The following is a 13,404-nucleotide window of genomic DNA, read 5'->3' as shown; positions in this document are numbered from 1 at the left end:
CAGTTAAGAGAAGAGACTGACTTCCAGGCAGCTAAGAGGAGAGTCACAAAGCCTATCTCCACACTAACACACTTTCTCCAACAAGACCACACCTACAAGGTCACACCTACTCCAACAAGACCACACCTTTTCCAACAAGGCCACACCTTCCCCAACAAGGCCACACCCACTCTAAGAAGGCTCCTAACAGTGCCACTCCCTGGGCTAGCATATCGGAACCACCACAATATCTAATTTAGTTTCTGGAAATGTATTCTCAGTCTTAGTTCTCTAGGGTTACCAGTGGTTCTTTGAGCTACCAAATGACTTCATAAACTCTCTTTCTGCTCATTCTGCTAAAACTGGCTTTTATTTCCTGTCACTAAAAACTTTGGTTTGGGAAGATGGCCGTGGGGTAGGGTGGAGTTGCCCGACAACCTACATGGTCAAGGACTAGCTTTACTACATAAGATAATGACAAAATTGGAAGCTTTTAAAGTTTAACTTGCAGCATGCCTGCCTCTTACTTCATCAATATTCATGTAAATAAGAGAAAACCAAAAAAAAAGTGATTTGTCATATGAAAAAGAAAAACTGCTGGCTGTCCAATGTTCAATTCTCTCAGGGTAGCCAGGCCCTTTGCAAATGGAGCTGGGCCGGAAGAGGGAACCTTAGCTGGGTAGGGGTGAGTTCAGTGCGGGGTTTTGGTCTCTACCATAGATGCTGAGGCAAAGAACACCATCAGAAACAGCTTTGGAGAACTGGGCCATTTATTAGGGTGGGGGAGAAATGTGTATTTATGCCCCTGGGGAGTTAGCCATGGTCTTAGCAAGGTTTTTGTGGCCAAGTAGCATTGACCAGGTCAGGAGTGTTGGATGCTTCATTTACACACTCAGGGGCTGTAGTTTGAGAGCATGGGAGAACTTTATAAGGTCAGACAAGCAGTGGAGCTCGATGACTGTCAGGTAATCAATTCTTACTAGGGTTGATGGTGGGGGAGCCGTCTTTATGGCTCCAGGTTGGGAGTGAGGAGGAGGTAGCTGACTCCTGCAGTTCTCATAACTGATGTTCCCTGGACCTTTCCTCAGTAGCCCTGAGCCATCACACTCCCATAGAAAAATGTTTTAGATAACATTTCCCCTTCACCTCTAGATGTCGGGAAGGTCAGAAGAAGGTTCAAGTGTCTTCCCCAGCTGGCTCCTCGTATAACTTCTTTCTTTCCCTCTACACACAAGGCTTTGTGCCTCAAGGAAGGCTGAGAGCCTTAAGTTTAAAGAAGCCTTTCCTTCCTGAAGAGTGGCCATCAGTGTACTGACAGAGAGTGGTTCCCTCTGGTGAACACAGGACACAGCAGTGCCCTTTCTCCTGGGAACCTTACACTGGAGTGCTCCTCTCTTCAAGCCCTGAATATGAATGCAAAGTGCTCGCAGAGACGCTGTGAGAAGCACTCTCTGTCATCCCTGACTAGAAGTATGTGGTGTCTGGGAAAATAGGAGTCTGAACACTCAATGGGAACTTGTGAAAAAGTAACCAAGTGGACACTAACACTACCTTGTTTGCTCCTTTCTCATTAGAATGGACCTTGTACACTTTCTAGATACTGCCAATCCTGATGTTATTTTCTGCTTAGTCTCTGGTGACAGAAATGCCTTATAACCAGCAAACTACTCCCCCACTTACCACATAACGTTTATGGTCATAGAGGATGGTCGTCTGAGCGGTCACAGGTTTATGACCACAATATTCTGAATTCCGATGGGTTTAGAAAGTGCTATGGAGAGTTCGTTTGGAGTAAAAATTCACAGAGCCCAGAAATGAATCACAACCTTTTTGGTCATGTCGTGCATTCTCAGTGACGTTAGAGGAATGTGCCCTCCCCCGGTGATGCCTCAAACCATGCCCTGGAAGTTGTACTGATCAGGGTTTTCTAGAGGAGGAAACTTAGGGTGAATATGTACTCAGAGGGGATTTACAGGATTGGCGTACGTGATACAGATAGTCTGCTGGTGGCTGGTCCACTGACAAAGGCAAAGAATCCGACATTTGCTTAGTCCATGAGACTTTGTACCCGGCAGTTCCAATTTAATGTGAAAGGCCTGGAGGTCTTCAGCCCCCTTTACAAGCATGAAGATTCTAATATCAACAAAGGAATCAGAGCAGCAACAGAGTTGCCAGGCTGCCACCACCCTTCTCTGGAGGTTTACCCACACCAATTAAAATGATCAATCCTCTACAGGCCCACCCCAACAATCCCTCCATGAGACTGTTCTCCCACATGACAACAAAAATGGACAATTCCAGGAGTGAAAATAGTTGGCATCTGGTCGGGTTCACTAAATGCCAGGGTAGGGGCATTCCACAGCTCCGTTTTTCTACACAGCTCTGCACCGTGGTCTCACAGGTTCACACAGTGACTCTTCCTAATTTGTGCTTCCTTGTGCTGTCTTACGAGTGGGACACAGAACTTTCAAGTGCTTTCTCCGAGATTCCGAGATTCTGTAGAGAAGCAGGAGTCAAACCCAGTCACTATGGCTTTTCCATCCTAATGGAAAGGGCTTCCTGATTAGTATGTAAATCACTTACACTTGATAATGGCATGCCTTACAAGGTTAGTGAAGCTGTAAATTACTTTTCAAAAGAATAAAAGTTTTATTCATCTCTGTCAAGGGCACAAAATATTTTCCTCTAAATCAAATCATCCAATAAAAATAAATTACACAGTCCAATTAAAATACACTTCTAACTTAGTAGGAACAAGTTTACCAACCTTACTCACACAGGAAAGAAATCATTATCTGAAGTCTTTATTTTGTATGCACAAACTAATTAAATTTTTATTAGTCATTTATCTAATGAGAATTTAATGGTCACCTACTCTTATTATCCAGCATCATAAAAAAATTTAAAGCCAAGGTTTTTTTTTAAAGTAGATATTTATGAAATTGCACTAGAAGAGAGCACCATTTAAATATCCGGAGATAAAGTCAAAACGTTTGCTTAAACACTGAATGGTAGATTTGTGATATGTGGGTGCATGCCTACACCCATGGATACACAAGCTTCTGTGTGTCACAGTGGCTGGAGGCCTTGTTCCCCTCAAGTATTGGACCTATAGGGAAATTATGAGGATCTGTTGAGTCTTCGGTTTCTAAATGGACTAAGAACAACGATCAGCTGAAAATTTCTACACCTGAAGGATCCAGAATCCTGTAAACTCTTAGTCATATTACAGGTCTGTACTGAGTGGTTACATGAGAAACCACACCGAGATTTCTTAACCTGAAAAAGTAGATAACTCTCCATCTTCCCAGAAAGCTGTGGTAGAAATAAGACATGTCCTCTAGGGTTAGCATTTGAACACCCCTCTGTCCTTCAGTGGGACACACACTCACCATGAGCCAGCTGATTTTGATAAGCCTTTGACTAGCTCAATGGTAGGGCATTTCTAATCCTCCCCTCCAACTTTCCTGAGTCAATTTAGTAAATCAACATTTCATCCCTGATACCCCAGACCCAGTCAGGGGAATGGCCCCTGGGGCTTCCCTAATCCTTACATGGCTGGTTGCTTTCTTCCTTAAAGCTAATCCCCCTGCTTCTGCATCGTGGCAATTCTCTCCCTCTCCCTCCCTCTCCTTCTCCCTGTCTCTCTCCCCCTATCTCCCCTCCCTCTCTCCATTTCTTCTACCCTCTCCCCTTCTCTTCCCTCTCCCCCTCCCTCCCTCTTTCTTCCTCTCCCTCCCCCTCTTTACTTCTCCCTCTCCCCCCTCCCATCTCCTTGCCCCTTGCCTCACAATTTAAAAGTTCTGCCTCCTTCTTTCTGCCCAGCCATTGGCTGTATGACAATTCTTTATTATCAATCAAAGCCTGCTGGGGGCAGGGACCCTCAGGCCTGAGAGCGTGGCTTTGGGAGCTGAATTAAGACAAAGCGTTAGAACCAATTCCCAACACTATTTGCTGCTGCAGCTAGGGGTATTGGGAAGGAGTGGGGGTTGAATTTTTAACTATATTTTCAGAGGCATATTGAATAACTAGATTTGATCAAAGTTCTATCAATTTCTTAAGTAAACTTATTTTATTCTACAGCTCATTTTAAAAGTTAATAAATACATTTGCTATTGAAAATGTAGGGGGAAGAAAAACATCTATCCCATTTCTGAAGGAAGCTCTTTATTTAAACTATAAAAACACATTTTCAAAGCTGTTGATGGAATCGAGCTGGCTGAAGGACTGCCCAGCATGCACAGCACCCTAGCTTCCACCTCTAGCATCTCAAAATACAGGGCCTGGTGGTACAAGATGTGTAACCCTAGCACTTTGGAGGTAGAGAAAGGAGAGCCAGAGTTCAAGTCATCCTCAGCTATATAGATGAACACAAGAATACAAGACCAGCCTGTGTTACACAGAACCCTGTCTGAAATTTTTTCAAAGTTGTTTTCGTATTAAAATATGGATTTTCAGCAATTTTAAACATTTTCTTATGTGTCATTAATAAGAGTTTAATTGGTACAGCTTTGGACATGAGACTATTAAGTCAAAAAAAGTAGATTTACTAAAACCTTTGGGGATTTAAGCAGAATTAAATGGAAGTTTGTATGGTGAGCTGAAGAGGATCTTAGGGAGACAAGGAACATGCTCTGGCTGTTCCTAAGCTGTTTTCCATTCTAATTTCTAACAAACGGAGTGTGGAGCATCTTGTCTGACAGTCTTCCACGGATGAATGCACAGAACGCATGCGTCACGGCACCGAGCACCAAACCGACACCACACAGGGAAGATGTGCGAGTCTCATGCCCACTGCCGTAGTCACTCTGTGCTGCTGTGGTAGAGCCCTGGGCTTGGAAAGACTGAAATACATCCTCATGGTTCCGGAGGTGGGAACGCCTACGGCCAAGGCACCGTCAGTGTGCCAACTAATCTTGGGGCATCTCTACACAGGAAATGGCAGAAGGGCAAGGAAGGTACACTGTTCTCTTACTGGAGAAGAGTTAAAGAGAATGAACGGCCTCTGTGAAGACCTCTCCTGTCAGGACGAATCCATTCACAAGGGCAGAGTCAACATAACCTAAACACCTCCCCAACACAACTGCCCTGGAGTCGAACACCAAGGAGCACCTTTGTCTTCGTGACCGTTTATTATAAACTCTTCCTAAGTAACTTCAGGACATTTGTCATTGTTGTGGCACAGGAATTTGAAATGGTAACAATTTTTTATGTAACCGATAGAATTTTAAGTTGAATTGGTAGACTTTTCCTTTGCCTTGGACCCCACCGATGCTGCTCGCTGCTACATTACTCAGTTCTGGCATTTTCCCATTTCTGAGCACTCGGCCTTACTCCAAACGTCCCTCTTTGATCCTGAGGATGTTTTATTAGGCATTCTGAGACACTGTTTTTGTTGTTTGTTTATGGAATGTCGGCCAGTAGTAGAGATACCCCCAGGGCACCAGAAAACTTCTACAGTTTTCTATAATGTCGACAAACCAGAGGGGAAACGGCAACTTCCAAAGCCAGGGTCAGAAAGAGAAAATGCTAGGAGAACGGTGATCCCTTTCTCTTCTTCAGAGGGGGAGCAAGCTGAGCTGGAGAGAACAAGTCACACGCCAAAACAGAGACCAGGCTTCCCTCTGCTTTGCCTTTTTATTGGGATAACATAAAAGTAGCTTAATAGAGAAGGGATTTGCAAGCTACCTCTTTATAAGATGCCCGCGGTCCACCATATTAGACCTGGGCATATGGGTCCAAGACCACACAATTCAAAGTATTTCAGCAAGGCTAAAATGTCGTTCTGCAGTAGGGCAGTCAGCTCGCAAGCAGGCAAGCATACTGAGCAGGAGACCCATTGGATTTGTATGCCCAACACAAAGGAGGTCCTGTGCCTCGTTCTGGGTGGCCAGAGCTCAACCTCATATTCTCACATGACTGGCCGATCTGAAGGGCCACGGCTGAGAAGAAGACAACCCTGAGCACATATTTTGATGTCAAGAAGTTCTGATCCTGGAGGATTTGGACCTCCTGCCAAATGGTGTCTCCATAATTTTTAATGGAGTTTGGTCTTATTTACCCCGCTGGTAGAAAAGGGAGCACCTTTCCTTCACACTGCTCACTGACCTGTGTCATCTGCCCCTTCACTCTTCTCCTCTCATGCTTCGAAAATCTGTACCTGTATCTCTCTTTTTTAAATAAAGTTGTAAGAAAAAAAAATTGGATCCCAACTGTCTTGCCATCCAGACTACCCTGCCCATGTCTAGTAACATGGCATGTTTTTCTCAGGTCTGCACACACACACACACACACACACACAGACAGAGAGAGAGAGAGAGAGAGAGAGAGAGAGAGAGAGAGAGAGAGAAGCTCATAACAAAAAAAAAAAACTCTCTTTTTCTGTGCTACAGATGTAAGTGTGTGGTTGTTACTCTGGAAAGTGGTGTGGGCTGATGTGTGGTGACTTCCACTAAGGGGCTGGAGATAATCCCCTGAGGTTCTTGCCTACTCTCTCTCCCTCTCTCCCTCCACCCCCTCTCTCCCCCCTTCTCTCCCCCTCTCTCTCCCTTCCCCCCTCTCCCTCCCTCCCTCCCTCCCCCCCCCCCTCACCACCACCTACAGACTCCATAGTGCTGTTGCCTAAAATAGATGTAGTTGCTACTTCTTAAGATTTTTCATCTTTTGGGAGGGAGTGGGTGGGTGGGGGACACGCTCATAGAGGCTGGGGGAGGGGCATGGGGTAGGGGGATTCCAGAGGGGAAACCGGGAAAGGGGATAACATTTGAAATGTAAATAAAAAATGTCCAATAATAATAAATAAATAAATTCTTCATCTTCTTCTCACTCATATAAACTAAATCTATATTTAATACAGATAAGGTTTGAAAAAAATGCCTTTGCTGGCAATTTTTTTTTTCAAATTTTGTAATGTTTTAAAATACTGTTTGAAGACTTTTTTATTAGCAGGGCTAAATAAAATCAGGCAATATTTGACGAGTTGTAATGTAACAAGAAGGCTAATCTTTTCTTGGTATACTTTTAGTTTGTGTTCATAAATGGTGCACACAAAGAAAGCCTGCTAATAATTGTACAGCAATGAAAAGAAAAGCCATCAAATATAACAGAAACATATAAGAGGCAACAGGCTAAAACTATTGCAATTGTCATTATTGTAGTTGTTATTAAAATTATTGTATTTGCAATTGATTATGCAAACACACCAATGTCTTTATCTAATGAAACAGAAAAGTAGCCAAAGCACTCACTTTATAATACTACTAGCAAGCAATAACTTGGGTATTAACTTTTTTAAAAGATTTGTTTTATTTACTGTAAATGCATACTTACTCTATCTGCATGTACCTCTGCATGTCAGAAGAGGGCATCAGATCACATTGCAGATGGTCGTGAGTCATCACATGGCTGTTGGGAATTAAACTCAGGATCTCTGGAAGAGCAGCTAGTGCTTCTAACTGCTCAGACACCTCACCAGCCTTAGTACCAATTTAAAAAAAAAAAAAAAAAATCTTGCTCTTCTTAAGAGAAAGCCAAGGGTAGAGAAAATAGCCTGAGGTTCAGCTTGCGATAAGAAAATAACAATACGGGTTGTTTTACAGATATTAACATGTGTGAATATTCCTTTATATTCTTTTATGTTTCACTATATGACTTTCAAGGCTAAAAACTAAAAAGTTTGGCAGTGCATAATTATAACGCCAGCACTTGGGAGACAGAGCCAGGAGGAGCAGAAATTCAGAGTTGCTTCCACCTTAATCCTAAGGATGAAGCTAGCCTGGGACATATGCAACCTGTCTCACGAAAACAAACAGAGGCTGAGGAGACGTCGTTTAAGAGCCACTGAAGCATGAGGTGTGTATAGACCAGAATGTAGATTCCCAGAAACACATGGAAAGTCCGGGTAAACATGGACATCTCTAGAACAAGTTGGCCCTATAGCAAGTGTGAGCTACCTTGGGCTACCAACGTTAGCCATTTTGGTGAGCTTTGAGTTTGAGTGCCATACATACAACCTAACTGAATCAGATGGAAATGTCACTACGATATCAATTCAGTTCGATGCTTGACATTCACCTTGGGCCTCTAAAGGAACATTCACATATGCATCCTCACACACAGGCACAAAAACCCAGATATGCAAAAAAATGTGCATATACATTCATGAACAGTGAAAAAAGAAAAACAAAGCAGCCACACCAAAAACAAACACCATGCAAAAATGATAATTTGCAATTTAAAAAATTATAAATAATTTGCACATAAAGTGGAAAAATAATAAAATTAATGTATTTATTTTAAATCTATAGTACTAGTATCGTATTACTTTGAGTATTTTTGAAGTTTATTATTTAGTGTAGTAATTGTTTAATGTAGTAATTGTTTAAATAGTTGTCACTGTAAGTTCGATCTGTGTTCAGCATTAGATTTCTTTGTTGGGTCTTTTGTTCACTATATCACTACAGCTCAACTATAAAATGAACACAGTCATAGCCCTACCTAAATTATTGAATGTAAAATAACTGTAAATCATGTTTACAGTACTTGGAACACTTGATACACTCAGCAAATGTTATTCCTACTAGTTATGAGTATTCTTAAATGTGAAATGAGAAGCAGAATTTTTCACTACATACGTTGAATGTATAGCTCTGCTTCTGTATCTTGAAGGCCTTCAAGCATCAAGGAGTAACCCCTTTGCATCTGAGGAAGCAACCAACTCACATAGTCTTTCAATGTTTTGAGCTCTCAAACCCCATAATTTTAACATAAAGTTTTATAAACCTAAGACTATACTCCAAATAGAACATTGCACTTTCCTTATTTATTTATTTATTTATTTATTTATTTATTTATTGCAGGCCAACAAAGAACTTGTACTCAAAGGTTAACATTTTGGGTCAATGAACAAAAATTCAAAAGAAAACTTACATTGTTTAAAGAGGAAAATATTAAATCCAAAAAATCACCAAGTTTGAGCACAGAGGAAAATCAAATTATTGCTTTTCAAGTGCAACATAAAAACTTGGAGGTGGTTTGTTGAAAGCACGGAAAACTACATATAACATGGGTTAGTTCTGCCAGAAAGAAATATGATTACATACATAGGCAAGGAACACAGCTTGCATAAAGTTGCATTTTATAGCATCTTAAACGGTGTTGACAGGCAGAAGTATATACTTAGAAATATACACCTGTATACACCTTTCCAAGCAGCTCACTAAACTCAAAAGAAAAAGAAAAAAAAAAAAAACTTTAGATAGTTCCACATGCTTATGATGAAACCAAGATAGAATTTTGGTTGGTCAATTTCAAAATCTATCATCTCTCTGTTTTCTCTTAAAATTTATTTTTATTTCAAATGGTCTATAAAATTTTATTTTATTTTTTCCTCAGAATTCACATTTCATAGTTTTTTTTTTTTTAAAGAAATTAACAGGCTGTTTTCTGTGACTGATATATAAGATGGTCTACCCAACCCCAAACACAGGTCAGGCCATTACCACTAGTGGAGGAAAGGCTTAACCTGGAGCTACCCACATCATGTGTAAGCATGAGCAGAGTAGTTTTCCTCTGGCTGCCCAATGCCTGGCAGGAAACTGGTCCAGTGCTCACTTCTGCTCAGAGAAATACTCTTTGCTCTTAATGACATCAGGCTTTATGGTGTCACTGCCAGGTTTCCAGCCAGCTGGGCACACTTCCCCATGTTTGCCAGTGACCTGGACGGCCTGAACTAGTCTCAGAATCTCATCCACAGAGCAGCCAACAGGAAGATCATTTATTGTTATCTGGAGAGGGACACCTTTAACATCAGTAATAAAGAGGCCCCTGAAGGAGATACCTTCATTCAGCCTTTAAGACTCCATAGTCCTGAGCAATGGTGCCCTTGAGATCTGCTACCAAGGGAATGTTCATGGGTCCTCACCCTCCTTGTTTCTTGGGTGTGTTAACCCATGCCCGATGACAGAAGTCAGGACCCACAGAAGCTTCAATCACTTGGCAGTTGAGTTTCTTAAGTTCTTCTGTTCTGTCACTGAAAGTGATGATCTCTGTGAGACACAAAAGTCAAGCGGGTAAAAAAAGAACACGACATATTTTCCTTTGTAATCACTTAGACTGATATCTCTAAATTGTCCATCTGGCACAACAGCTGTGGCTTTGAAGTTGGGGGCTGGATACCCAGTTTTTGCATTTCCTAAAGACATCTTGCTATCAGCAGGGTGGAGCTACAGGTCTCACAAACAGAAACAACCTGGAGAACATGAGAACTCAGGAAGATGTCACCCCCTATAAAATTTTATGATTGCCTTTTAAAGACGACTAGCTCTTAACCCCTCACCTAACAGCAAGTGAATAGGGAGGTACCAGTACCTAGCAGCCAGCTGAGGGCAGGCTGGCCACAGGATAGAGGAACAAACCTGCAAACACTGTTCTTGTCTGAGCTCCAGAACAAACATCTTCCTTCCCGGATCTGGTTGTCATGGAGACTCCAGAGCAGTCCAGGGTATGGGTGCATCATGGTGACAGGGTGGGAGGGTGGGGGGCGGGGAAAATGGAAGAAAGGGAGGGAGGGAGGAGAGAAGGAAGAAGAGAGAGGGAGGAAAGGAGGAGGAAGGAGGGGAGGGAAGGAAGGGAGAAAGGGAAGGAGGGAGTCAACCTCAGTCTGGCAGTATAGTGACTTGGAAGGCTGGAGCAAACAGTTCACAAGTTTAACAACTACCTAGGCTAGAGAGTAAATTCTCAGATGTCTTAAGAAAATTAGTAATGCTTTGTCTTAAAATGAAATAAATAAAAGACGGCTAGGGATTAGTCAGTAATAGAGTTATTTTTTACCATGCACACGATCCTAAGTTTAACTGCTCCAAACAGAGGAACAACCCTCATAGATCCAGGTCTTGGTTCATGAAGCTCTGCTCACCCAAGGTTCCTCTCAGCCGTCACAAAAACTAAGGATGCTCCGTGGTCTGAGAAAGTATTTCTGAACCTTCTTCATAAAGCAGAAGCTACATGTTTGGTTTCCTACTGTCAACAAACTGAGAAAAACAGTGGCTTTATCATATGGGGGTAGAATAAAATAGTTACCTGTGACAAGAGGCAATTAGCCAGATGGAGCAGAATGAGGAAAAAAGCATTTCTTGATTTCCGTCTGGGTTGTTGTATTCACAGTGTGTGTTTATCTGTGAAGTGTAGAGGACTTTAGGTCACGAAGTGGCCCCAAAATGGCCATGTAGCTGACAACATACTAAAATGATGGCCCAAGCCTAACCCGAGCCTTATTCTTACCCGGTAAACAAATGGAGTCTTGCTGTGTAAACAGAAACCTAAACTCAGCATTCCTCAGAAACCTGTGCCACCTCGAGTTTCAGCTTGTCAGGAAAACCTGCTTTACTTCACCTGGAGATGAGCTGCTGAGGGCAAAGGGCATCCAGTTCCCCATTAACCGGAACAATGCTCACCAGCTCAAAGACCCCACCCAGCTGACTGACGTGCTGTGAGACCTGTGGGAATCACTCTCTCCCTTCACTGTGTGTGCCTTTAACTGCTGAGCTGTCTCACTTACTCAACCCAACATTTTCCAAGAAAACATCATGCACTTTACTACAAAAGCAATTAGCTTACATTAGAGATTAATGGTCTATAAAATTAAACTACAAAATATAATGTATATGCCTCTTGAACACTAGATTCACTTATGTTGAGCAGGTTAGCATTTGCCAGGGCAGATATTAAGTGGTTCGACGGTTTACCTCTTTTCTAAGCTTAAAAATGTTCCAGCCTACACCAAGGGCCAAATGTCACCTTCCAGTCAAACCTGATTTTTTAAAAGTAATTCCTTCCTTCAGAAGGTGTAGCTGTTGAATAGAAACCCAAGCGCACACTTGACATTTACTTTTCTATTCAATGCAAGACCCTCGATGGCCTTGTTTGTGTTTCATTCTGGATAGCAGATTGCTGGAAGGACAGTGTTAATCTGAAATTCAAATCAAATCCTTTCCGGCTTTTGCTTGAAATTTAAATCCTGAATGATCATTAGCAATCAAGACAGAGAGCTAAGGTTGTCTAATTTTCAAGGACGTTGAACCCAGATGAAAAGCATTCTTAAGGACCTTCTTTCTCTTTGCTGGCGGCATGCACGTGGACAGCCACTCAAGACTCCCAGCCAGCCTGTATGATCTCTCTTGGCAAAAACCTACTAAGAATAATTCTTCATGCCATCGTGGGTCCTAGCCCCTGTGGAAAAGGTGAATCTGGGTGTTAGAAGAAGGTAAATTGCCTTGTTTACTCAGTGTGGACCCACTTGGACCTTTAGCTGCAAACCAATCTTGGTAGGGGTTGTTTGTATCTTCCCAAAGTCAGGGGAAAGAAAGTGTTTGGCTCTTTTATTTTGCCCCTCATTTGTCTGTTGCCTTTTCTTGGCTGCAGGGTGAAAATTAGGTTTTGCAATTAAAAGAAAAAAAAAAAAAAAAAAAAAAAAAAACAATTCACATACCCAGACCCTCCTTTGTCCCGCCACTGTGTTAGCTCAGCAGTATGTCCTGTGGTGAAAGTATCACTTGAGGACATTCCTGGTGCTCTGCAGTTCTTTGTTTTTGCTGACTGAGTTCTCTCCCTGTTCATTTTCATTTCTGGCTTTATGAACCAAAGCATTCAGAGAGGCCCAAAGAATGGGGACTCTGGGTATACACAATCCCATTGCCCCAGGTATTAAAGAATTTACAGGCCTCAGACATACACTGGGTCACAAAGAATTTTGTTACCCTATGTCCCTGAATGATGGCTGTTAAACCCTTGTGGTTTCCTCCAATGACGGAAGTAGCTTTGCTATGATTCAATCAAGCACACCTAAGGAGGACTCAAAACCACTCTAGGGAGTAAGGTCATGACTCCATTGTTTAAGTACCTGTTTTGGGAGCATGCATACCTGAGTTCAATTCTCCACACCCACATTCAAAGCATAGTAATTGTAGTGGGTGGTTTTGTGTCAACGAGACACACGCTGGAGTTATCACAGAGAAAGGAACCTCAGTTGAGGAAATGCCTCTATGATATCTCAACTAGTGATCAAGTGGGGAGGGTCCAGCCCATTGTGGGAGGTGCCATCCCTGGGCTGGTAGACCTGGGTTCTATAAGAAGGCAGGCTGAGCAAACCAGGGGAAGCAACCCAGTAAGTAACATCCCTCCATGGCCTCTGCATCAGCTCCTGCTTCCTGACCTGCTTGAGTTCCAGTCCTGACTTCCTTTGGTGATGAACAGCAATGTGGAAGTGTAAGCTGAACAAACCCTTTCCTCCCCAAGTTGCTTCTTGGTCATGATGTTTGTGCAGGAATAGAAACCCTGACTGAGACAGCATGGTGTACTTATTATCTTAAGCTGGGTAAACACAGATCACTGGATCTCTGAGCCAGTAAGCCTTGCTTTATTTGAGAA

The 13,404-nt window shown here is 42.4% G+C and overlaps 1 pseudogene across 1 annotated transcript; it reads right to left on the bottom strand.

Annotated features, from left to right (window-relative positions):
- Positions 1-9,587: 9,587 nt before the first annotated feature.
- On the bottom strand, positions 9,588-10,181 carry LOC308430161 (peroxiredoxin-1-like; annotated as a pseudogene). Its single transcript has one exon. The product of its transcript is annotated as a peroxiredoxin-1-like (transcript).
- Between the last annotated feature and the right edge of the window lie 3,223 nt (positions 10,182-13,404).

This window comes from Micromys minutus (genome assembly GCF_963924665.1).
Source record: "Micromys minutus genome assembly, chromosome: 15".
Classification (NCBI taxonomy): Eukaryota; Metazoa; Chordata; class Mammalia; order Rodentia; family Muridae; genus Micromys; species Micromys minutus.
The sequence above is the reverse complement of the archived record's forward strand: the minus strand, read 5'-3'. Positions and strand labels throughout refer to the sequence as shown.